The following is a 24,283-nucleotide window of genomic DNA, read 5'->3' on the forward strand; positions in this document are numbered from 1 at the left end:
CGGTTGCCCCGATTGGCCCTGATCGCAGGCCAGGCCTAGGGACCCTACCCATGCACGAATTTCGTGCATTAGGCCTCTAGTATGATATAAACTATGTGTTTAAAGTATGCTTTTAAAAAATATACATAGACGTTAATTTTCTTAGCACTTCCTATGTAACAGATCTTATAGGTAAGCAGCATTGGGAATTGCACTAAAAACTCATGTAATAATAAAAATGTCCAACTTCTCTTCCCTTTTGTGGCTATGTGCAGAAGTACAACAGAAAGATTGGAATGTGATTCTCCACTACTTAGAAATACGTAACCGTCATATAAGGAAAATAACCGACTAACAATAATCTTAAAATGATTCGCATAGTTGAGATTCCATGATGCAAAAACATAGGTCAGTTGTACTCATCATATGAAATATCAGTTTGAGAATTTAGCTTGAAAAGGCATTTGTCAATTGGAGAATCTGTCAAGTGTAAAGCTGATATTAAAAATTTGATATTACACGTTAGGATCTTAAATTAAGTGTTACATGTTCAGTAAGATGTCGAGCATATCCCATTTACCCTTTCTTCTTTTTACTTGCATATTTAAGTGGGGAAGGACTAAAGGAAAAATCCAGACCAGCATCTCAGGACCGTATTTTTTGCCAAGGGTGATTCAGGGAACTTCAGGTTTAAAGCTGCAGTATCCCATAATGTACTCAAATTAACTAGGACAGAACACTCTGAGAAATGTCTTTGATCCTTGCCTGCGTAAGAATGGTCTCCTAAGTGGCTGAATATAATGGAGAGGCCTATTTGCTGAAGGTGACCAGCACTATGCCATGGTGAAGGATGGGATTGGATAGGTCTTGTTCAAGGTTTTACAGAGCAAGAGACATTTGGACACACTGAGTTCCAGATAGATGGAGAAGATTATGGATATGAAAGAAGTGATTACTTTTAAAAAACAAGAGCAAAACCCCACGAAACACTGGTAGTTGTTCTGTTAGTGTGATTCTTTCTGTGCAATCAGATGTGTGTTTAATACCTTTTTCACTTTTAACAACCATCACTTTCTTGCAAAGTCAGCCAGTATTAGAACCTCAAAAGACAGCTGTTTTTTGTGGGGGGTTTTTAACGGCCTTTCCACTAGTTGGGACATGTGTAATGTTCACAGAGAAAGCAGGTATTCCCCCTTTTATTTTTACATTCATTTTAGATACATATTCTTTGCCTAAGAAGCAGTTTGTTATGAACATGAGTATAGAAGAGAGGTTTTTATTCATACATATTTAAAGAACATCAGTAATAAAAACATTTCCCTAGCTGTGACAAAGAACAGCCTTTGTTTAAGGGTTAGATATGTCTAAGGAAGTGACTCTTGTTAAGAACCAAGGAATAAAATATAATTCATCTTATCTTGCGTAAGGAAAATTGTCCTAACTTGCATGCTGCTGAGTGCCTAATTTACATTTAAAGCTGAAGTAATGAAGCCTTATTTTTTGCCAGAAACTCCCATTTCTTTCCCAAATATATTCTCTATTAGACAAAAAAAGCTCATTATTTTGCATAGTAATGTGCATTTGCTGATGCAGAAAAGCAACATAACTCAGGATGAAGGATTAATTTAAACGTATGTGCTCTTTTGCAGATAACTGAAATTATTTCTAGGAATCAAAAGGTGGGTTTGCAGGGCACACCAAAAAGTACAGCTTCGTCCTGGTGAATTGCAAAGGCAGGGTATAGTCCTTTCTCACCTAGAGGAGGAGGTTCCTGAAAACTCACGGATATAGAATTTAACTCTGAGGGCTTTAGACTTCATGGAAACTAGTCACAGGGGGTCTGAACTTGAAAGTGGATCTATGGACACTCTTAGGAATAAACAGTATTTATAGTTAAATAAATCTTCTGAATATAATACAACTGACCCTTTCATTTATAATGTTTAATTTAGTAATAAAGAATACTAACTATTCATTTTCATTTATTATTCCTTGTTCAATTAAATTTTGTTTTGTTGCACATAATAAGTGTGCTTTGAGGCATTTTCTATCTCCCCCACGGCTGGTTTTCTATCTAGCTGTTCATTGCCTTTCTAATTTTCAACCTCAGAAGTTGTTGATGCCCATCTCCCTAGGGCTCCCCAACCCCCACTCCCACTCACGGCTGACTTTTAGATGCTATTGGTGTACAGTTTTGAGTCCCAATGTGCTTGCACTTACTTTCTTTTATTTTTCCTATGGCTTCATTCTAAAATTTTTTATTCCTGTTCTGCCATCATTAGCTTTTACCTTTCTTTCCTCTTCCCAACCCCAGCTCCATCTTCCTCGAATTATCCCCAACAGGATTGAATCATAGTTCATGCAATTTGCATGTGCTGAAATGGAATGAAATTTTTGAAGTTGCCCCCAAACTATACAGAAGTAAATTTGAGAATGTGCAAGCTCAATTTAATAAGATTATATATGGGAAATTAGTGTAGTATCCTGCAAGTGTATATGTATATGTGTGCTCTCAAACATTCTATGTGCCTAAACACCTATACACCATAACCTAAGAAGAACTTGCAATTGTTACAGCTACTCAAGAAATTCCAAAATTTCTAACATAGCTGATGTTTGAGCAGAAGCAATCAATGTGTTTGCTATCAATCAGTGGCATAATCTATCATTTATTGAATATCACTTTGGATTTGTGAACAGATGGACTTATTTACAGCTTTTTGGAACCTAATTGGTTTTGAAGTAAAAAAGGTCCCCTGTTATTCCAGCACAAGAGTTTCAGATCATAGATAACAGTCACCTGGTAGTTTCTGAAGCCACCGATCTGTGCCACCTATCGCCATTCTTTGGGCTTTGTGGCTGTCCAAATGGGGTGAGAATGCCATCGACCCTCCCTCCCAGTTGGCAATCATCAGACTTGGGAGGAAGCAAAAACAGCTTCTTACCAGAAAGGTGCTGGAACTTCTGTTTTGTGAGTAACTGTATTTTCTGTTAAGGCCTTGGTTGTCATGTTGTATATTACATTTATTCATGGGCTTTAGTTTTTGTTTTTGTCTTTTAGAAAAGATTATATACATGCTACATTCTTTAAATGTTTTAAGACGTAAACTGGGATGTTCTGATTTCCATGTTGTTTAGAGTTATTATCCCATGAAAGGACATACAGAAAGACAGTTGAGCTAATTTGGGATTATTTCACCCTAATTTTGTATTCCCTATAGTGGGAATTTGAAGAGTTTTTCTTTTGATCATCAATATCATAGTTAAGATTTATTGATTACTTAATAAGGAGTAGCTGGGTATTTGTACTGGTTTCAGAAGTACTTGGATGAGAGATATGAAAACTTAAAGATTGAGGCACTCTTGTAACAGAAAATATCAAAGCTACTGCCATAGTTCATCAGAAATCAGGAGAGAAAGAGAGTTATCGTTGGCCTGAATGAGCTGAAGTTCAAAGTAAGACTGTGGTCATTATTCATTACCTCTTTTCTTTCAAAACAGCAAGATTCTTGGGTTTCTGTGGACAAGGCTGCTTTTTAATGGCATGTTCTCCAAACAGCTGTTAAGCATTCCCCCTCCCCAATACCACAGACCACATCTGTTCCCACTGTTGATTAGATAGAGGGTAGAGAAAGAAGAGAGGCTGTAGCATGTGTAATTACCAGTAATTAATTCTTGTTGCGCCTCCTCATTTCCTTCTATTCTAACTCCACCTACCCTTCTTCCTGTCTCTGTTGTAAATTCTGTTTCATGTTGGCCACTTGTGGAGAATAATCTTGATGGGTATACAGCTGTTTTCCTAAAATTTTACATTCACCTTACAGTGAAGCTTTTCTTTTTCTTCTGGTGGCAGAATCTCTTGATGAAGCAGGGCAAACAAGAAAATACTAAAGTTGGTGAACATATCTCTTGGGGCTAGCTTTCCTGCTTCCTTATGTTCTGTTTCTGTTGATTCTATTTTTAATTGTCAACAAATATTTATTGAGTACATTCTCTCTTAACTAGTGCAGACTCTTGCAAGGCATGAATAAGTGTGAGGAAAACAAATGTAAGATATAGTCCTGGTCCTCAGCGTTTATGTACAGTGTAATTAGAGACCTAAAATATGTATACAGAAAACTAATTATATAAGTTAGTATGTAATAATTATAAAATGATTGCCAAAATTGTTGATACTCTATGAGACAGATAGTGTTCTATTCTTTTTCTTTCTCTTTGGGATAAGGTAAGGCTAAAGAAAATATAAATTTGAGCATTTTTAGTTACTATGTCACAATAAAAGAGATATATCACAGGTTTGCTCTTTAAAGAAAGTTCATGGCATGTCTTCTTCACAAATTTTAAAAGCCTAGATTTTCAATATGCGATGCTTCTTGTGTGTCTGTTTTCAGGAGGATGGAGCTTCAAGTGGAGCATTTTAAAATTGCTTATTTTTAAAATTTATAATAATTTTTAAAGTGTAGTTGCTGTATCAGTCAGGGCCCCAGCAGGAAAGAGATGACACTGAGATCAATAGGAGGATTTGATAGAGGGATTATTTACCAAAATGTGGGCACGGTATATTAAAATTGCAGGGCAATTGTGTGAACTCTGAGGCTAGTAATAGCAGGGATGTTACACTCTCAGGAGAAAAGGAGTGAGAGGAGGAGCAGATACCTAATTTAAAAAGAGGGAGTTAGATGAAAAAGGTCTTCTGATCACAGGTGGATGGATCCAGCCAGCCTCTATGTGACCATTCAGGAAGAAAGCTGGGGTCATAAATGACCTTGTCTCACTTTCGTCCTGATCTATGCAGTGTTCCTGATTATCTAAACTCATCTGTAAATTAGGGGACAAGGGGAGCTTTTTGATGTAATTTATTAAATCAACCTTTCATCCCACAGAGCAGGGTGGAGAGTGGAAGTGGATAGGCAAAGGAAAGATACCTGGCACATTTGGAGACTTTGTAAATTTGCCTGAGCATGAAAAATCCATCTTGGATAATATCCTCTGCTCTCATTAATCTTGATGATAATAGGCATATGTCTGGAAGCAGTATGCTTTATTTTTTAATTTTTAAAAAATATGTTTTTATTGATTTTCTAGAGAGAGGAAGGGAGAAAGAGAGAGAGAGAGAAATATCAATGAGAGAGAAACATCGATCGGCTGCCTCCTGCATGCCCCCTACTGGGGATTGAACCTGCAACCTGGGCATGTGCCCTGACCAGGCATCAAACCAGAGACCTCTTGGTGCATAGTGCAATGCTCAATCCACCGAGCCACACCAACCGGGCTGGAATCAGTATGCTTTATGACAAATCAGTCACTTCTCAAGCATGTATACAGGGTATCATTGATGTAGGTTAGTAATTCTCAACTGGGGGCAGTTTTGCCCCCCATGGAAAATTTGACAACATCTGGAGTCATGTTCATTTATGGGCTTTATCATTAGGATCTCGTGGAGGGTAATGATAATGAAAGGAAGACAATTCATTTTCATTTTATTAGGGTAGTGCTCAGATGATTGTTGAAGAATCTAATCTAAGCAGCAACCATTGCTTTTGGCAAGAAGAAGCTACTGACCTCTGAAAAAACAATTTGAGTTAAGATCTGAGAGTGAAGCTAAAAGACAGCATAGGTTTTATGCATTGAGTATGAGGTGGGGGAATCAAGCCCTAAAAGATAATGAAGAAAAGGAGACGATTGTGAATAGTTGGGGTGTAGATTACAATCTTCTCAAGGGCATGGACTACATTTTGTTTGTCTTCTAAGAGTTAGGCACTACATCTGGAGCAGTAAAGACTGTCAGTACATATTTGTCAAGTGAATGAGTAACCCTTAATTTAGGAGAAATGGCTACTGTAGAACCAGAAAGAAGACGTCAGTGGGGAAGGAAAGATGAAAGATGCTGGGAAGGGAAAAGGTAAGTTCTATACTAATAAAAGGGTAATATACTAATTAGACTGGATCGACCGGACATCTTCTGGATGTCCGACTTCCTTCTGGACAGTTAGGGGGTGACCAGACTGGCAGGGGGGCAGGTAGAGGGCCTCCAGGCTGGCAGGGGGGGAGTTAGGGGGGAAGCAGGCTGGAAGGGGGCAGTTAGAGGGCCTCCAGGCTGGCAGGGGGGCAGTTAGGGGGCAACCAGGCCAGCAAGCAGAAGCAGGGGTGATCAGGCAGGCAGGCAGGTAGAGTGGTTAGGGATGATCAGGCTGGCAGGGGGGCAGTTAGAGGGCCTCCAGGCTGGCAGGGGGGAAGTTAGGGGGCAAGCAGGCTGGAAGGGGGCAGTTAGAGGGCGACTGGACTGGCAAGCAGAGGCAGTAAGGGGCGATCAGGCAGGCAGGTGAGCAGTTAGGAGCCAGCAGTCCCAGATTGCAAGATGGGGCCTAAACCGGCAGTTGGACATCCCCCTAGGGGTTCCAGATTGGAGAGGGTGCAGGCTGGGCTGAGTGACTCCCCTCTCCTGCACGAATTTCATGCACTAGGCCTCTAGTTCTTATATAAAAGGAAAGACAATTTGCACTACAAAAAAATGAGAAAGCTAGGCCTTCAAGGTCATACTGGCTCATTAGATCCCAGGTTTCCAGACTTTATGTTTGTCCTGACCTGGACTCTTATACTTCATGGCTTCTTTTTCTTCTTAATGCAATAGGTAAGGACAAGGACATTTGTTTTATTCCTCTTTTATTAGCATTGCCTTTCCTCCCCTTTAATATTAATGGGACGATTTCCTGCATGGAGCCAGAGCCATACTCCTTCTCTTTTTGGACTCATCTGAAGACTTGGGTATGCCTTCAAATAGCAGGTTTCTGTAGATCAGGCCATTGGTATGGGGTGCGGTGTGGTTGACTCAGTCACTCTGTTTTTATATTCCTGCAGGGCAACTTTTGAGCCCTGTTCCTTTCATTGTCATACTGTGAAAGCTGCTTAGTTGGAACTGATCACATTTGTCTTTTAAGTTCCTTAAGGATAGTAAAACTCCTTTTGTACTTCTTTCAGTGCCTAGCCTATTGTAAATGCTTGTTGAGTTAGGGGACTCATGGAGGATTACTCTAAGATTGCAAAGAGAAATGGTAGAGTGAGATAGGAAAGGATATATTTAGGAAACCTTGACCATGAAGTGTTCTGTCTTCTGAGTGACACATGATGTTAGATTGCTGGTCGTATTTGAGAGGACTGGGTGTAGAATTAGGAAATAAAAGAGAGAAGAGGGCTTTTAAATATTGGTATGGGAACTGAAGGTAATGGGAGACAGGAGAACTCTTTCTCTGCTGGAATAAGGGTCATGCAATTGATAAAGTGTGCGGTCCAATATTAGGAACGATCAAGGTAAATCTGAAATATCTACTATTAAGACTCATCCTCGCCCTAACCGGTTTGGCTCAGTGGATAGAGCGTCGGCCTGCGGACTGAAGGGTCCCAGGTTCGATTCCAGTCAAGGGCATGTACCTTGGTTGCGGGCACATCCCCAGTAGGGGGCGTGCAGGAGGCAGCTGATCAATGTTTCTCTCTCATCGATGTTTCTAAATTTCTATTCCTCTCCCTTACTCTCTGTAAAAAATCAATAAAATATATTTTAAAAAAAAGAGACTCATCCACATTGGTACAAGAATGTCCTGCAGTCCAACTTTATAGTTAACTAGAGGCCCAGTGCACGAAATTTGTGCACGGGCCAGCACCCTCTCCAATCTGGTACCCATTGGGGGTTGTCCGATTGCTGGTTTAGTTCCAATCCCACAGGGATCGGGCCTAAACTGGCAGTGGCTATCCCTCTCACAATCCAGGACTGTTGGCTCCCAATCGCTCGCCTGCCTGCCTGCCTGATTGCCCCTAACCGCTTCTGCCTGCCAGCCAGCCTAATCACTCCCTTACTACTCTCCTGCCAGCCTGATCAATGCCTAACTGCTCCCCTGCCGGCCCAGTGGCCCCCAACTGCCCTCCCCTGCCGGACATCTTGTGGCAGCCATTTTGTGTCCACATGGGGGCAGCTATCTTGTGTGTTGGAGTGATGGTCAATTTGCATATCACCTCTGTATTATTATTATTAGATAGGATTTTGTAGACTTTTAAAAATCAGCTTTATTGCTATTAATTTCATAAACATGTTTTTGCTATCTCATCTTGAATTTAACAGAGCCATCACCATCTATACATTACTCAAGCCAAAAGTCAAGTATTTAGCTATGGTTTTGTTTGTTTTTTTAATATATTTTATTGATTTCAGAGAGGAAGGGAGAGGGAGAGAGAGAAATGGAAACATCAATGTTGAGAGAGAATCATCGATCGGCTGCCTCCTGCACACCCCTCACTGGGGATCGAGCCCACAATCCCGGGCATGTGCCCTGACTGGGACTCGACCCACGACCTGGTTCATAGGTCGATGCTCAACCACTGAGCCATGCTGGCCAGGCTAGCTTTGGTTTTTATCTTACTTCCTGCATCTCAAACTTTAGCATGTCCTGATTCTACTTCTTATTCATCTTTGCTACTGCCATCTTATCCCCTGCCCATGGCATCTCTCCTCTGGACCACTGCTTCTGCTCCTCACTTCTTACAGTCCACTCTTTATGCTTCTGCCTCCAGATTTTCAAACAAATCAGATCATGTCATTCCCTTGACTCACCCCAGCAGCTGTGAGAATACTTCTCATGTATTAGAAGCTCAATTTGTATTGAATAAACCACTGTAAAGTTATTATGATATCTTTACAGATAGCAAACCAACTAACCCTTAAACTTTCCTAATTCAAATGACACGTTGTCTCTGTAATGATAATAATAGTAGTCAGATTTATTAAGGCTCATCTTTTTTTCTCTTCTCATCTTGTGACTGATGGCTGACGCCCATTTTTAGGATGGTTAGCAAAAGGTTTATATGTGGCATTGGAGCCAGGAAGACGAGTCGCTTCTCTTTGGCAATCTCTTGGATAAATCAAGAGCAACCGTAGCTATGAAATACACCAGGCAACTCCCTATACTTTTCAGGACTGGCTCGACACAACTAAGAAATCACTATACATTTTTGGGGAAGGCTAATCTTTTTTTGGGGGGGTCATGACCCTTTTGAGAATTGGGTGAAAGCTGTGGATTCTTTACCCAGAAAAATGTCTACATACACAAGCACAGAATTTTGTAGACCGATAAGGAGATTCACAGACCGAGCCATAGCTCATAGCAGAAAAATGCATCTTCAAAATTATGTTGTTATATTTGGGATAGAGTAAAGCATCTATTTTTGAAATATAAACTATACCAAGTAACATGGCAAAATATTGGCAGATGGGGATATTGCAGAGAAGAGATAATTTCTTTTTTTCTGATGCTCAGTAGGGATCATAGCAGACTCTTAAGGGACAGGGAATTGTGAGGGGGCGTTTGTTTGTTTGTTTGTTTGTTTATCAAACAAAAAAGTTTAAGGAAAATTGGCCATTTTGCCTTGTCCTTTGTTGAGGAGGTGGAGGAGCATGGAAGGTATATCCCTGCAGGCCTTGCGCCTCGTAACCCAGAGAATGGCCTGTAGACTGAGCCACTGAGTGGGGAGCAGGCTATAGGCGAGGAAGAGAGGATGGAAGAAGATGGGCCTGGGTGGGGCACAGGAGGGAAGCAGAGAATTTCTTAAGCCATTTTCCTAGGTTGAATCCAGTGCCCCACCCCTTTTCTTTTCCCGTTTTAGTTCTTCTTGGTATCTCTATTAAAAAGACAAACCAAAAAAGGAGATTTTCCTCTTCGCTAGAAGTTTTTGGGAAAACTTCACTATTCTTTTATTTCACCTCCTTTGGGGTTAAGGAGAGCTGTTATTTCTGAACTTATTGTCAGAGTTTCTTTTTTTTTTATATTTCATTGATTTTCTACAGAGAGGAAGGGAGAGGGATAGAGAGCTAGAAACATCGATGAGAGAGAAACATCGATCAGCCGCCTCCTGCACACCTCCCACTGGGGATATGCCCGCAACCAAGGCACATGCCCCCGACCGGAATCGAACCCGGGACCCCTCAGTCCACAGGCCGACGCTCTATCCACCGAGCCAAACCGGTCAGGGCCAGAGTTTCTTGTATTGTTAATGTTTTAATACTCTCAAGATGGCTTGTTTTTGATAAATCACTAAAAGCAGAAGGTATTTCATCCAGCCTCCTAAACAATAAAAGCCAAGAATGTAATGCTATAGTACCAGAGTTGTGAGGTTTTTTCCCAGCACAATATATTAACTAAGCAGAAAATGTAAAAGAATAAATACAATAAAAGTAATGTTTGTCTAGTGGTAGTTTGAGATATTTCAGGAGAGATGAGATTTGAAGAAAAGCAGTGGCCATATTTAGAAAGCTGCCTCAAACCCAAGAGTATCTATTGAAGTAAACTTGATGACAGACTTTTTTCCTCTTCATGAATCATTGTATTCCTATAAAAGCGAAAATTCCTCTTCATCTAAACAAATGGCTTCCACATCTGTTTTCTTAGTTTCTCAAAAGGGTGTCTTCAGCTTGCATTTTTTTAAAAGTGTTTATCTGTTTAAAATGAAATATCGTCAAAAGCAGTTTATACATCAAAATCCAAGTTGGTCTTCATCTTCCAAGAATTAGTCGAGAATGATCTGGTGGTGGTAGAGGGGAAAAAAGAAAACACATTTTAGCCGTAACCGGTTTGGCTCAGTGGATAGAGCGTAGGCCTGCGGACTGAAGGGTCCCAGGTTCGATTCCAGTCAAGGGCATGTACCTTGGTTGTGGGCACATCCCCAGTAGGGGGTGTGCAGGAGGCAGCTGATCGATGTTTCTCTCTCATCGGTGTTTCTAACTCTCTATCCCTCTTCCTTCCGCTGTGTAAAAAAATCAATAAAATATATTTTTTTCAAAAGAAAACACATTTTATATTCTGCATAGTTAAGTTTTTCCTAACCATACTCTACATTTTAGTGAGTTATATTTAATTGTACATGCTGTTTTGTTTTTAGGGACTGATCGAGTAGTAACTTTGTCATTGGTAGCACATCCCAATATTTTCATGCTCTGGGTTCAGAGTTCTGGAAATACGTTTTTTTTCCAGATTAATAGGAGAATTAATGTGTTAGTCCCATTGACTAAGCACTGATCTGTAGTTAGTTTGATTCGTTATTGTCTCACAATCAGTTTCCCCCCAGCACGTCACTAAAAGAAACACTCTCAACTGATTTGTAAAATACTATACAGTACATCTTTTCTAAAGCACTTGTTCGGTTCAAAATCTTGTGTGAGTCTGCTTATCCTGAAGGGTTCGGTTTTATCTTTTTTAATCTTTAGTCTTGTGGGGCAGGCCACCATGCCCTTGAGTGTGTCCTGCCATTTAAAAATGAAGAATGAGAAGCAGCTGAAGTGCTGGCTCTTTTGCAGCTGACAGGAATCCGATCTGCTTGGATTCTTTCTCTGGGTACCGACATGCCAGTGGTGTGTGGCTCCTCCCAGACACGCCATTTGCAGTCACAAAGTTTAAGATGGTGGGAGCAGAGGAGGTTGTGTGCAGGGGGAAGGAAGATCTTTTTTGTATGTAAAGATCTGGGAGAAAGGCTGTAGATCAACACATGGGGTCCTACCACAGGTTGCAGGACTCCTGGCTTCTTACCACCCAGTGGAATTTCTGGGTCAGGATGAGGCCTTTGTCTTTCAGAAGGTTGCGCAGGCTCCTCCCACCCCTTGAGCTACAGCTGCCTGTTCTGTCAAAACAGTGGCCTGCTCTGAGGTCAAAGGTCCATGAGAACTGTGACATTTGATGGTATCAAAGTGAATTAGTGGCAAAGGCAATTGATTTAATCACCTATAATTTAGGTAATTTCTTTTGAAGGATGTGAAGAATACTCTTTGGAAACTGAGGGGAACTCTTCCCCCATTGTTAACTTTTGGTTTATCGGTTAAGTATAAATTGGAACTGCTAATAAATGACACCAAACTTGACATAAAAAAGAATGCCCTCCCCCCTCCCAAATGCAGAAGAGAGGCAGGAAAATGATGGTTAGGTTGGAGCTATAGGAGGCTCTTTACTTGTGAAGTGACTTGATTGATGTTTAGTCTTCCTGTTGAGCCCATCACTGCCTCGAGGAGGGGAGCCACTGCAGAGGTTCTGCTTGCTGTTTGTTGAGCCACGGCCTGTAGCTGTTTTTGTTGCTCATGAAAAGGCAAGGTGCTCCCCTTTTTGACCTTGTTCGGAGGCTTAATACAATTATTTGTATTAGGCGCTAGCCACCTGTTGGGATCTTTCTCCTTAAAGGTCAGTGTGTGGTGCCTGGCTGTCTGACTGTGGCAGCCTGCAATCAGATTTGCCTGTGGTCACTGGTTTGTATGACACCTGCAAATTGTGACAGAAAGAATGGAGATCTGATAGCTGAAGGGAAAGGGAGGTGCTGGAGGAGGAATGAGCTATCAGGAGACCCAGGGAGCACCATTACTGTGGTGTGGGTGCCAGTTTGCCTCATCTCCCTTTCTCCTGCTGCCCCGTCATGAGCTTTGCCATCTGTTTCAATTGTCTGCATGCTGACATTGCTTTGATTTAGTCATATATTGCATCTCTATTGACCTTTGGAATTCCTATACCCCTGAAAGCCCCATATCCCCTCCATTGAGCATCTCAGCTTCCGCCTGCCTTCCTGTGGTCTTCATTTAGGTGTCATAGATATAACATATTCATCAACTCCAAAACCGCCCAGTTGGTTCTGCTCCCCAACCTGTTCCCCTTCCTGGATTCCCTGTCTCAATGAGTGACAGCACTGTCTACCTATCCATTTGTTAAGCCAGGATTTTTTTTTTTAATCCTCACCAAGGATATTTTTTCCATTGCTTTTTAGAGAGAGAGTAAAAGGGAGGGAGGGAGAGGGGTGCGAGAGAAACATTGATGTGAGAGAGACACATTGATTGGTTGTCTCCTGCATGCGCCCCGATGAGGGTCGGTTTGGGGATCAAACCTGCAACCCAGGTATGAGCCCTTGACTGAGAGTCAAACCCATGGCCCTTCAGTGCACAGGCCGACACTCTAACCGCTGAGTACATTGGCCAGGGCCATGGATCTCATCTCTGGCACCTATCTCTTCCTCATGCCCCAAATCCAGCCAGTTGTAAGTCTGGTATATTGCACTTCCTAAATACCTGTGATTCTCTGTCTCCAGTGCAATGACTATTATGCTCTTCAATCCTTATCACTTCCCCCTAGATGCTGCTCCTGCCACATGTATTCTCTACATGTTTTATAACCAGAGAGACCTCTTTAAACTGTCAGTCTAATTGTCACTCCCCAGTTTAAAGTCCATCCTGTGGTTTATAGGGCCTCTCCTGCATTCTCCCCACTTTCCTGGGCATTCTAATCTCAGCCATACTTTTTATTTTCTTCTCATTGCAAAACCTTTTTTTTTTAAACTTAATTTTCTTTAATTGCCATTGAGAGTTTCCCTCTGTCCTTTGGATCTTCACACTCTTTCCTCATCCACCTTTTTCTGTTATTTCCTATAGCTCACTTTCCCCCATGTACAGTTTGCTTCAGTGAACTTGAACTCCCACCTCAGGGGCCTCTATTTTGTTTGTCTTCTCCATATTCTGCACCTACATCCTAAATGACCTTTCCTCAACTTGGCATTTATCTGTTTCTTTTTAAATTTCTCTGGATTCTTCCCAGAAGATGATGAGACAGTAGAAGAAGTGATTGATAAATGGGAATACATTATTTGATCCTTAAACATGGAGAGGCATTCTAGAGGCATGCCTGAACACGTGTCTACAACACAAGTATCTGGACAGGTGAACACAATTACATTTCCCTAAAACAAGACCATCTTTCTGAAGATTTTTAAAAAATTGGGAACCCTCTATATTTTAATCATTCCTAGCTAGCTTACAGAATCTGTTTTCTGAACTTCTAATAAAAAGGGTGTCAAGGGATACTGTTTTTTAAAAAAAACATATTTATTTCAGAGAGGAAAGGAGAGGGAGAGATAGAAACATCAATGATGAGAGAATCGTTGATTAGCTGTCTCCTGCACGCCCCACACTGGGGATCACCCGGGCATGTGCCCAGCTGGGAATCGAACTGTGACCTCCTGGCTTGTAGGTCGACGCTCAACCACTGAGCCATGCCAGCCAGGCCAGAACACTGTTTTATAAGAAATAAAGTTGCTGTAGGAGGGCATGGAGACAGTATGGTCATTACAGAACAGACTTTAGTATTTAGCTATGTTACTGAGCAAGGGAGTTGCCCCTGAGGTGTTGGGCTTAAAAAGTTCTTCCTCTTTGGACCTCCCTCAGAGCAGAGGGTAATGATGAATAGCACCCTGACTATCTTATCACACAGCAGTCCTAAAATGGAGCTTTCCAGAAATCAAAAATGCTTCCATCAGAATGGTGACAGCAACACCTTGGTCACTCTCCAACTCCATACTGTCCTTCAGACCACCAGTGAGTTGTCTTCTAGGATTGAGCTTCAGGCCAGGTGCTTAGTAATGACAAGCAGTGCGACCAGTTAAACCTGCCCCTTATGGGGACCAAGAGCTCCAACTTTTCTAGTTCGATTTTCCCATGACCTCAGTTACAAAGAAAATGTTGCAGATTCTAGAAAATGCTAATGCTCTTTTTAGTTGTATTATCTTGATTGCAGTGCTTCGGAATTGCTCAACTTCATTATCTGCGCATAGCCAGCCTGACGCCTTCTTCTCGAATAGACAGTTATGATCAACTAAGCACTTTTAGGCCGTATAGACTACTTAAATTTATTAGTCAATTATTTGTGCTTTGAAAGAGTTAATGGTAGCTACCCAAGCCATTATTAGAAATTAGAATGTCCCAAAATAGAAAGGCTATTTCCTTTGAGTAAGGCATTGCAGTGGAAAATGCCAAGCATAGTTTTTACTGAGTTAAAGGGTGAAGGAAGGTGGAGTGGGGGAGAAAGTTACATGTAAATCATTTAGCCATTAACCTAATGGGTGGATTTATAAATCCTATTACTATAAGCCCTTTTCATTTCCACTGAGGCCTGGTGCATGCTTGATCCCACTAATGTAAAATTCATTCTGTCTAAGTGATTACTGAAGTAAGACACTTTGAGTCAATTTTAATCAGGTTGTGTGAAACTTGCCGGAGCGCTGATGTTCACTAAAGCACGGACATACTTTCGCCGTGTCTTAATTAGCCCCCCAGAAGAGTTATTCTAGGAGATGGAACCAAATCTCCGAGCCTTTTGACACGTGCATGCTTTTCCAGTAGGGGCCAGACTCCCAGCGCCAAAGCAAGAGGCAAAAACCTTTGGACAGGGGTGTTTCTAGTCTCATGGATGTTACGAGAATTCTAAGAATTCCTAAAGCACTATTTTTATGGCTAATTGGAGCATCTGCAATGGTACTTATATTTTAACACATAAAAATTTTAAATTTGGTGAAATACGTGAATCTTCTTCCTAGAAAAATGCATAGGCACACATTTACAGTTTTCTTTAGAGTTGGAGGGATTTTCATATTTCTTGACCTTGGGTTAATATCTTCTGCTCTAGTTTTCATCTTGGTGTCAGGGTTGTGGTATTTTTTTTGTTTGTTTGTTTGTTTTCTGGGAATTTAATATTTAAGAGTGTAGGCTCCTACTTGAACTTTTGTGTCAGTGAGTATATTTGGCTCAAGTGCGTTTTAAAGCCAGCTCTACAAGTTCTCCAGGTCCTGACGCAATAAGAATGTTGTGCAAGGAAGATTTCTTTAAAGATGAAAACAGTTTTTTTCAAAGTAAAAATGTAAAAATCCACAAGATGAATAAATATTTCAGGGCAAGAAATTAGAAGACAAAGAAGTTCATTTTTCCTTTCACATGTTCAAAGCCATAGTTTATGGTATTTTAAGTTTTTAGATGAAAATTAGAGCCCTGTCACATTGTGGGGCAGTAATTGAAAGAGACTCATAAATTTCATTAAATGTGTCTGTTGGGGAGGAGAAACCTTTCAGAAAGGTTTGTTTATTCAACGTGTTTTATATTCTTTACACATGAGCTACCAGAAGGTCTGGGTTGTAAATAAAGGATTTAAAACAAAATCAGTTTATCTGGCAACAAGAGTTGTATGGGAGAGGTACACTTTTAGTCAAGTTTATAATTAACGGGTCTTTATCATTGGGGTAGAAATTCATTTCTCTTGAGTGAACATTTGTTTATTTAGCATGCGTTGTGTTCGAAAGTGGGATTAAAACTGATTCACTCCATTTCTTGCATAGAAAAAAAGATAGCATTTAAATGCGTACAGTGTAACCAGCCACATTCTGTAACCAGCTTTTAGGGTCTTGTTGTTCTGGGGATGCACTTATCAATGCATGGCTTTGCTCTTCTCAAACTGGACCACTTGGGATTTGCCTCCTTTTACTATAGCCTAATAAAGAAATTCTTATTGAATTACTACTATGTGTCAGACTTTGTATTAGGTTTAATGGCTAAGGTGCGACCTCTGCTTATCATTTGCTTGTAGTCTCTCAATCTTACCTTTTATAATAGACTGGTGTGCTGCAGTGTACACAGAATCCTTTGGGGTCTACATTGGACTAACATACTTTTAATAATATCATTGGATCAAGGAGACCAGAGAGGCTTTTTTGATGGTATGAAGTTCCTTGTGAAATAAGTAGATGTTAGGTAATAATATCTAACATTTACTGAGCACTTATGTACCAGAAGTATTTACATACGTGGTTACATTTAGTGCTCACAGTAGCCCTATTGTAAGGAAGCTGCAGCTATTATCTCCATTTTATAGTCAAGGAATTGGAGGCTAGTGATTGTATTGTGTGCCCGGGGTCACATAGTGGATAAGCAATACTTTTAGGCTTTGAACTCAGGCAGCCTGTCGTAGTTGGGGTTCTCCATAGAAACAGAGCCAAGAGTGTGTGTGTGTGTGTGTGTGTGTGTGTGTGTGTGTGTGTGTGTGTGAAGGGAGAGATCGAGAAATTTTAAGGAATTGGCTCATGTGATTGTGGGTACTGGAAAGTCTGAAATCTGCTGGGCAGGTTGGCAGCCTGGTGACCCAAACATATGGGATATGAGTTGACGTCTCAGCTTGAGCCCGAAGTCAGTCTGCAGCGGAATCCCTCTTCCTTGGGGCAATCTCAGTCTTTTTCTCTCAAGGCCTTCAACTGATTGGATGAGGCCCACCCACATTATGGTGGATAATCTTTTCTGCTCAAAGTCTACTGATTTAAATGCCAATCTTATATTTAAAAAAAATAGCTTCACAGCAACATGTAGACTGGTGTTTGACCACATATCTGTGTATGATGCCTAGTCAAGTTGGTAGATAAAATTAACCATCACACAACCTAACTTCTGAACCCACGCTTTTAGCCCCTAGGGGGAAACAGCATGTGAAAAGTACAGAAGTAAAGAAGCAAGAATAGAGCATGGCTTGTTCAATGAAATCAAAATCTTTCAGGAAGGCTGGATTGAAGAATGAATGTGGGAAGCATTAGAAGATGAGGTGGACCTCAACCAGATCTTGGGTCAAACTAAGGGGTTTGAATTTCATTTCAAAGAGTACATTTTAGAAAGAACACTGGGAAAGTGTGAAGAGTGGCTTGGGAGGTAGTAATGCTGGAGACAGGTGGTAGGCTAAGAGTGGTGAGGGCCCAGAGGAGGGATAGCATATTGGCAGCGGGGGGTTGGGGGGGGGGCACCACACTGGAAAGCTACAGTGAAACTTGTTAGCTCATTGGATCAGAATGAAAGTCAGCCCTTTGTTTTAGTTGAAGGCTTTTGGAGAGGCCATTTGTCATGTTTGGAGCTGGTTGCAGTTTTGGATGTGATGGGTGGGGTTTAGAATGAATGCTTATGGGATAGACAATTGAGTATGGGCCCGGAGAGAGAAAATGTTGAGTCATCAGTGTAATATCACTGATTCTCAACCAGGGGCAATTTCCCCTCCATGAAACATTTGGCAATATCTGAAGACAATTTTGGTTGTCACAACTGGAGAGTGTATATATCTGTGCACGTCTGTACCCACATGCATGCTACTGGCATCTAGTAGGTAGAGGTCAGGAACAGCCCCTCATGACAAAGAATTATCTGACCTAAAACATTAACAGTGTTGATGTTGAGAAACCCTGATATATATAGGGTGTCCCCCCCAAAATGTGTACACACACTTTGAGGAATTATAAGGGCAGTGCTTTTAAAATTACATTTCATTTTCAGCCCTAGCTGGTTTGGCTCAGTGGATAGAGCGTCGGCCTGCGGATTGATGGGTCTTGGGTTTGATTCTGGTCAAGGGCACATACCTTGGTTGCAGGCTCGAGCCCCAGACCTGGTCGGGGCACGTGCAGGAGACAACCAATCGATGTGTCTCTCTCACATAGATGTTCCTTTCTCTGTCTCTCCCCCTTCCCTTTCATGCTCTCTAAAAAAAAACAACAACAATGGGAAAATATCCTTGGGTGAGGATTAACAAAAATACATACATACATACATACATACATATATACATACATACATAAAATACATTTCATTTTCAGAATTGAGCTATTAGCTGTTAAAGTGTGTATACATTTTGGGGGACACCCTGTATATGCAGATGTGTATATATTTTCCTGGGCAGGGGCCAGGGGAAGAACTCAACAGAAGGTGTTGGATGTTTTTATGTACCGTAAATACACTCACCCACTTTATACTAAGTGCATAAAGATGTATGCAGAAAACTTGTGAGAGCTTACATTTTTCTAGTTACTTTGCAACCACATAGTCCTCAAAAGCAATCTAGAATATGGAAATATGTTCTTGTAGTGTTAATTATCTGTGTTGGACATATTAGTGCCCCCTTTGCCTAATATTAAAGAAATGAATGTGGTTGAAATGCAAAACAACCAGATATAAAGAAGAGATATTTCTACAAGTTCAACTTGGGTTCTTAGGTTTTTGGATCTGGAAGGAATCTCAACCTTTTCATTTTATAAATGAGGATGTTAAGACCTAGAGAGGGAAGTTTCAGACCCCTGACTTATTTTTAATATGGTGTTTTATTTTTGCAAAGCATGTTTTCAGTGTAAAGTTCTTTGCATCCCCACCTAGCTCGGGGGACTAGGTGGTAGGTAGTATAAAATCGCAATTTTAAAGAAGGGAAAAGTAAGGGACCCTGTGTCATGGGAATCTTAAAGGGGTGGAGACAGAAAGTAGGGTGCTTATTAAATCCATAGCCCTCTCCTTGAGCATCTCATACAGAAGATACACACTTCAGAAAAACAGGGGACAGGAAAATAGGGAAAAGGTAATCTAATATAATGAGGATGAAATAAATGTTCGCCAGGTGGGAGAAGTGAGTAACATTGAGTCCTGCTTGGAAACTGCTGAAATTGGGAGAAGGGAAAGCTTAGATAATGGTTGGATTACCAAAAATCATAATATTTATATTTCTAATACGTCTCTCTTCCCTATCCTTCAAAACCATTCATTTGCTACCCCTATTATGCTAATGTATTATAAAAAAACTTTCCAGTTTATTTCTAATTTTGTCATCAGTAACAGAACTCTAAAGCCATAGAGATTTCAGTTGTCATTCTATTCATACATTATTTGTGCAGATTTGACCTTACCCATCATGCTTAGCCAGTAGAATTTCTGTTGTGTTTAGCTGCATCACATACTGAAGTGGGTTTCTTGATCATAGATATCACTATAATAGACATGTGCTTTTGGAATAGGAGCTTGAAACTTTTTTTAACTGTGGCAAGTTAGTGTTTTCTCTCTCTCAGTATTAATAAATACTGTTTTCGTCTGTAATAGCACCTAGAAACATTTTATGACCTTTGAATGCATTACAAGACACCACTTTCTGTCCTAACAAAAAATGAAACCTCAGCTTTCTCCTGGTCTTGTTAGGGGAACCTGTAAAATATACACCTCCGTGGTAGTTGTTCTTAGGTCACTGCTATTAATCCAGGGGTAACAAACATGCTTCTACTGCTTAGTAAACCACATTGTGGGTGTATTCCTGAAAAAATTATTTTCTTTAGGAAACCCTTTTTTTGAAATATATTTCCATTTCCTTTTTAGTCCCCATCACCCTTCACCAGCCTTCAGAGCCTCGGGTTGGGGTTAAAACACCTTTTCGTATTATTTTAATTATTGCTTTCCCAGCCCCACTCCTTTCCTGTTTCCCCCTCCTCTTTTCCCCTAACGGCGCTGTTCTGCAAAGCCTGGAATGATTGATATGATGGCAGTGCTGTCATTCTTTTTAACCAAAAAAAGGTCATTTTTGTTCTAGTTATTTTAATAGAGTCCCATTAAAGATGTATTGCTGACTGAAATATCGGCATGAAGGGCTCTCACTGAGCTGAGCCCAAGAATTAAGAAGTCAGGAAATCGGCTGCTGCATTGCAAGAGAGCCTTGTGTGACACCGAATCTCCTGATTGGGGAGATCATTACTGCTATTATGACTCGACTTGCGTAGGAATTTTAAATTCCATCTGAATGTCAGTAATAACCCTCTTAGCAAATTATCCTGAATAAAATCACGAAGGCATTTTATATAATAGGTGTTGAATTACTGGATAGATTTGCTAATTAAATACTCTTTGTTCTGCTGCAGTTGACATTACAGGGTAAGATCTTGAACAATTATTCTCAACAGCTGTACTTTGTTAAGGGAAAAATTAACCACAAAGTTTATTTTTTTACACTTGAAGTTGGCAGATTTTTGAAATGTGCTTGAAAAATTCCATCATCCAATTGGTAATGAGTAGATAAATATGCAGGTGTTGCTGTGAAATCAGATAACTGCAGACTGCCTTATTAATGAATTTAGCAAGCCTTTGTAGCCCTGTTTTCTAGCTGTTAGCACTTACAAAATGATTTTCTGTCAGAATGGGAGCTTTAATATTAGGCTTGTCACTTTAAAGTGAACTTATGAGCGGTCATCTTGCAATCACCGTACCTTGTGTCTAGTAGACCTTTCTGAATACCTGTGGCTTTTTTGTAAAATGCATTTCCTAATGGGGAAAATATTTGTAATGCATGTTTTTGATTGTTGCCTTCCAGAAAATTTATGTGGTGTAGGCTTTTTAACAAGGCAGTGAGACACAGTGAAAAGAAAAAGAAACATGAGATCCAGCTAGGAGATCAAGTTCTTGACTTTATTACTTTGGGCAAAATTGCAGAGCCTAATTTTCCTCCTCTGTAAAATGGGGCTTATAATACCGCCTACCCTTAGAATTATATATTTGGCATTCTACAAATATTCATTAATAGCTACCGTGTATTAGGCCCTCTGCTAGATCTTGAGATGTTGGTAATCCACTGGCTACCCAACAGCTGAGCCTTCCCCAGTGAGCAGTTTGAATTGAGGGCAGCTTTGCGGTGATCCTGCTCATTAGCACTTGGACTGAATAGGGCACTGTGGTAGCCACCATCTAGAACTGCTTAGTGAAGAAACACGAGAAGTAGCGGTCAGCCTGGATGTGGGTTGTCTGGCCTAGGATGGACTGAAGAATTGACAAGCTGTAGAGAGGACTTTGAACTTGAGACATCATTGTCTTTAGTTGCTGTTGAGGTTCACTGGAAAGATGGTGATTAAAACTATCCACAGAAATTAGTACAACCTCTGTGGAGAGCTATTTGACTATATTTATTTAAAAATTTTGAATATATAACCTTTAACCCAATAAGTCTTCTTGTAGGAGTTTATCTTGTTACTGGCATATTGGCAGGTTCTACATGTGTGATGATTACTTGTTGAAGTGTGGTTATAAAGGAAAAGATTAGAAATAACATACATGTTCAGTAATAGAGCACAAATTAAGTCATGATCAGTTCATACAATGGAATACTATGTAGTCATTAAAAAAGAATAAGGCAGCTCTTTATGTGTGGGTATGGAATAAGCTCTAAGGTAAAGTGTTAGGTGAAAAAAGAAAAGCAGTGGTTAGTTTTCTACCATTTCTGTGCAAAACATCCACCAAGAGGTTTCTGCCAGTAAAGAGAAAGCCATTTTGGTAGCAGCCCTCAGATTGTGAGTGGAAATGGTTGTGAGTTGTTGGCGGGACAGAGTGGGGTGGGTGATGGTTTGGTTCATGGCATCAAGGAAGAGTAGAAGCAATTGGCTACTGCATATGCAGAGTTGCAGTGAAAGGTTGGCAGATTGTCCCTGAGGTATTTTACTTGGTACGTAACAGTTCCTTTGTGGAATTGTCCCTTGTGATGAGGAAAGCTAAGCCTAGCAGGGTGGAAGGGGCAGAGGATGAAGAGAACTCATGATAAGTAGTTCTGTCCTCACTGTGATTAACTTGACTCAGGTGGATCTCATTATTGCCCTTTTCCAACCAATGCTTTCCCTGTAATTTAAATATTAAAAAATGAAGATGAAGTGGAGGAGAGTGATTGTTTTTTCTGAGTTAAGTGAATTTTAATGTCTAGTAGAAAAGTAATTGGGATTACTGTGAGACCTACCAATCAACTAGCAAATAATCTTGTTTTTGTTTTTTTTTAAAAAAATGTTCTTATTGATTTCAGAGAGAGGAAGGGATAGGGAGAGAGGAATAGAAACAATGATGAGAATCATTGGTTGGCTGCCTCCTGCACGCCCCCTAGTGGGGATCAAGCCTGCAGCCTGGGCTCTATCAAACTGACCTTCTGGTTCATAGGTTGACACTCAACCACTGAGTCACACTGGCCCAGCTAGCAAACAGTCTTATGTGACTATTACATGTGAAATCTGGTGTTAGGCACAAACATGTCCGCTGACCACTAAAAGCTTGTGGTCTAGTTGGGGCGTGGACTAAAAACTGTTTCCAGAATGGCATTACCATGATTATCTTGAGCCAGTGGTCCTTAACCCCACTTGCAACATAAGAATCATCTTGAGAGCTGTTTAGAAACATTGCTGGCACCAGTTATTGGTATTTTTTAAAAAGATTCCCAGGTGATTCCACTGTGCAGCCATTATTAAAACCACTGGTTAGCCTAATCAGTATTACCACTACCCCCAGGGCAGGGGAAGGGCTTCCTGCCCTAAGAACATAGGACAATGAATGAACAAAATTGGGAGACAGTAATGGAGGAGGGGCGCGAAGGAAATGGAAAGTAATGGGTAGATATAAAAGATATTCTAAGGTCAGGATTTATAGGGCTTTGTAATATGAAGGATAAGAAAGACAGAAATATGAGGTTCGAGCTTAGTTGACAGTGAGGACTATTGTGGATAGAAAAATAAATATAAATGAAGTAAGTCTATCTGGCCCATTGGAAAAGTGACTTCTGGTTTAAACCGATGCTTTGAAAAAATGGGCGGTAGTGAAGAGAAAATAGCCTGGAATGACTAAGGCCCCATATTCTGGAGTCAGAGTACTTGGGTTCTTATCCTTGCTCTGTCACTTACTGGGACAAATTATTTCCTCTTTTTTTTTGCATCTAACAAATGGGGATATTAATAGTGGTTACTTCTTGGGGACCTTGAAGAATAACATGAGAAAATACACAAGATGCTTGTAGTAGAGTATCTGCCCCCCCCCCACACACACACACATTCTGGGTGCTCATTATGTTATATTACTTTTCTTTTCACATGGTATGATATATTTTCTTTATTTTATTTTATTTTTTAAAATATTGGGGTGACATTGATTCACAAAAACCATACAAATTTCAAGTGTACAACTCAATAAAACATCATCTGCACACTGCATCATGCACCCAACGCCCCAAGCAAAATTTATTAAATTTGTATTACTTCTGATCTGGTCCCTGATAATTTATATCTGTTTTGGTACATATCCACATTATAACCTATATGTGTCTAATCTTATAGCTATACAGGCCTTGGGACAGACCTTTCTACAGATATTATCTATATGATTGTCTTCATTCACTGAATGTTTATTGAGCCCCACTTCTGTACTATCACTATGCTAACTTCGGGCCTATAGAGAAGGTCTACTTTCTGCCTTCAAGAAATTTACTGTAGAGAAGAAATTTAAATCTAATATGTATTTTATATATATATATATTGCTTTTACTTTTTAAGATCCTGAATACTATGAGTAAGAATTGGCAGATTTGAAATGCTCTGTCACAATTTTTTTTCAGCCATGCAGTTCTATTTAAATATTAGTAAGGAGAATAGTTTGCCTTTTTGCCATATTCTAAAGGGATACAGTCAGTTCTTGAATAATGTCATTTTGTTTGTCGTTTCATTATAACACTGGTGAGAAAAAAATCTTCCCAGTTGGGGCCACTGTCTGTGTGGAGTTTGCATGTTCTCCCCATGTCTCCCACATCCCAAAGATGTGCATGTTTGGTGAACTGGCATCTCTACATTGTCCCAGTCTGAGTGAGTGTGGGTGTGGGTGCGAGTGCACCCTGCGATGGAAAGACGT

The 24,283-nt window shown here is 40.4% G+C and overlaps 1 protein-coding gene across 2 annotated transcripts in view; it reads left to right on the forward strand.

The window, feature by feature from the left end:
• The window catches only part of POLA1 (polymerase (DNA directed), alpha 1, catalytic subunit), a 314,757-nt gene that overhangs the window by 89,379 nt on the left and 201,095 nt on the right, over positions 1–24,283 (forward strand). The window lies entirely within an intron of this gene.

Source organism: Myotis brandtii, unplaced genomic scaffold, assembly GCF_000412655.1.
Source record: "Myotis brandtii unplaced genomic scaffold, ASM41265v1 scaffold156, whole genome shotgun sequence".
Lineage (NCBI taxonomy): Eukaryota > Metazoa > Chordata > Mammalia > Chiroptera > Vespertilionidae > Myotis > Myotis brandtii.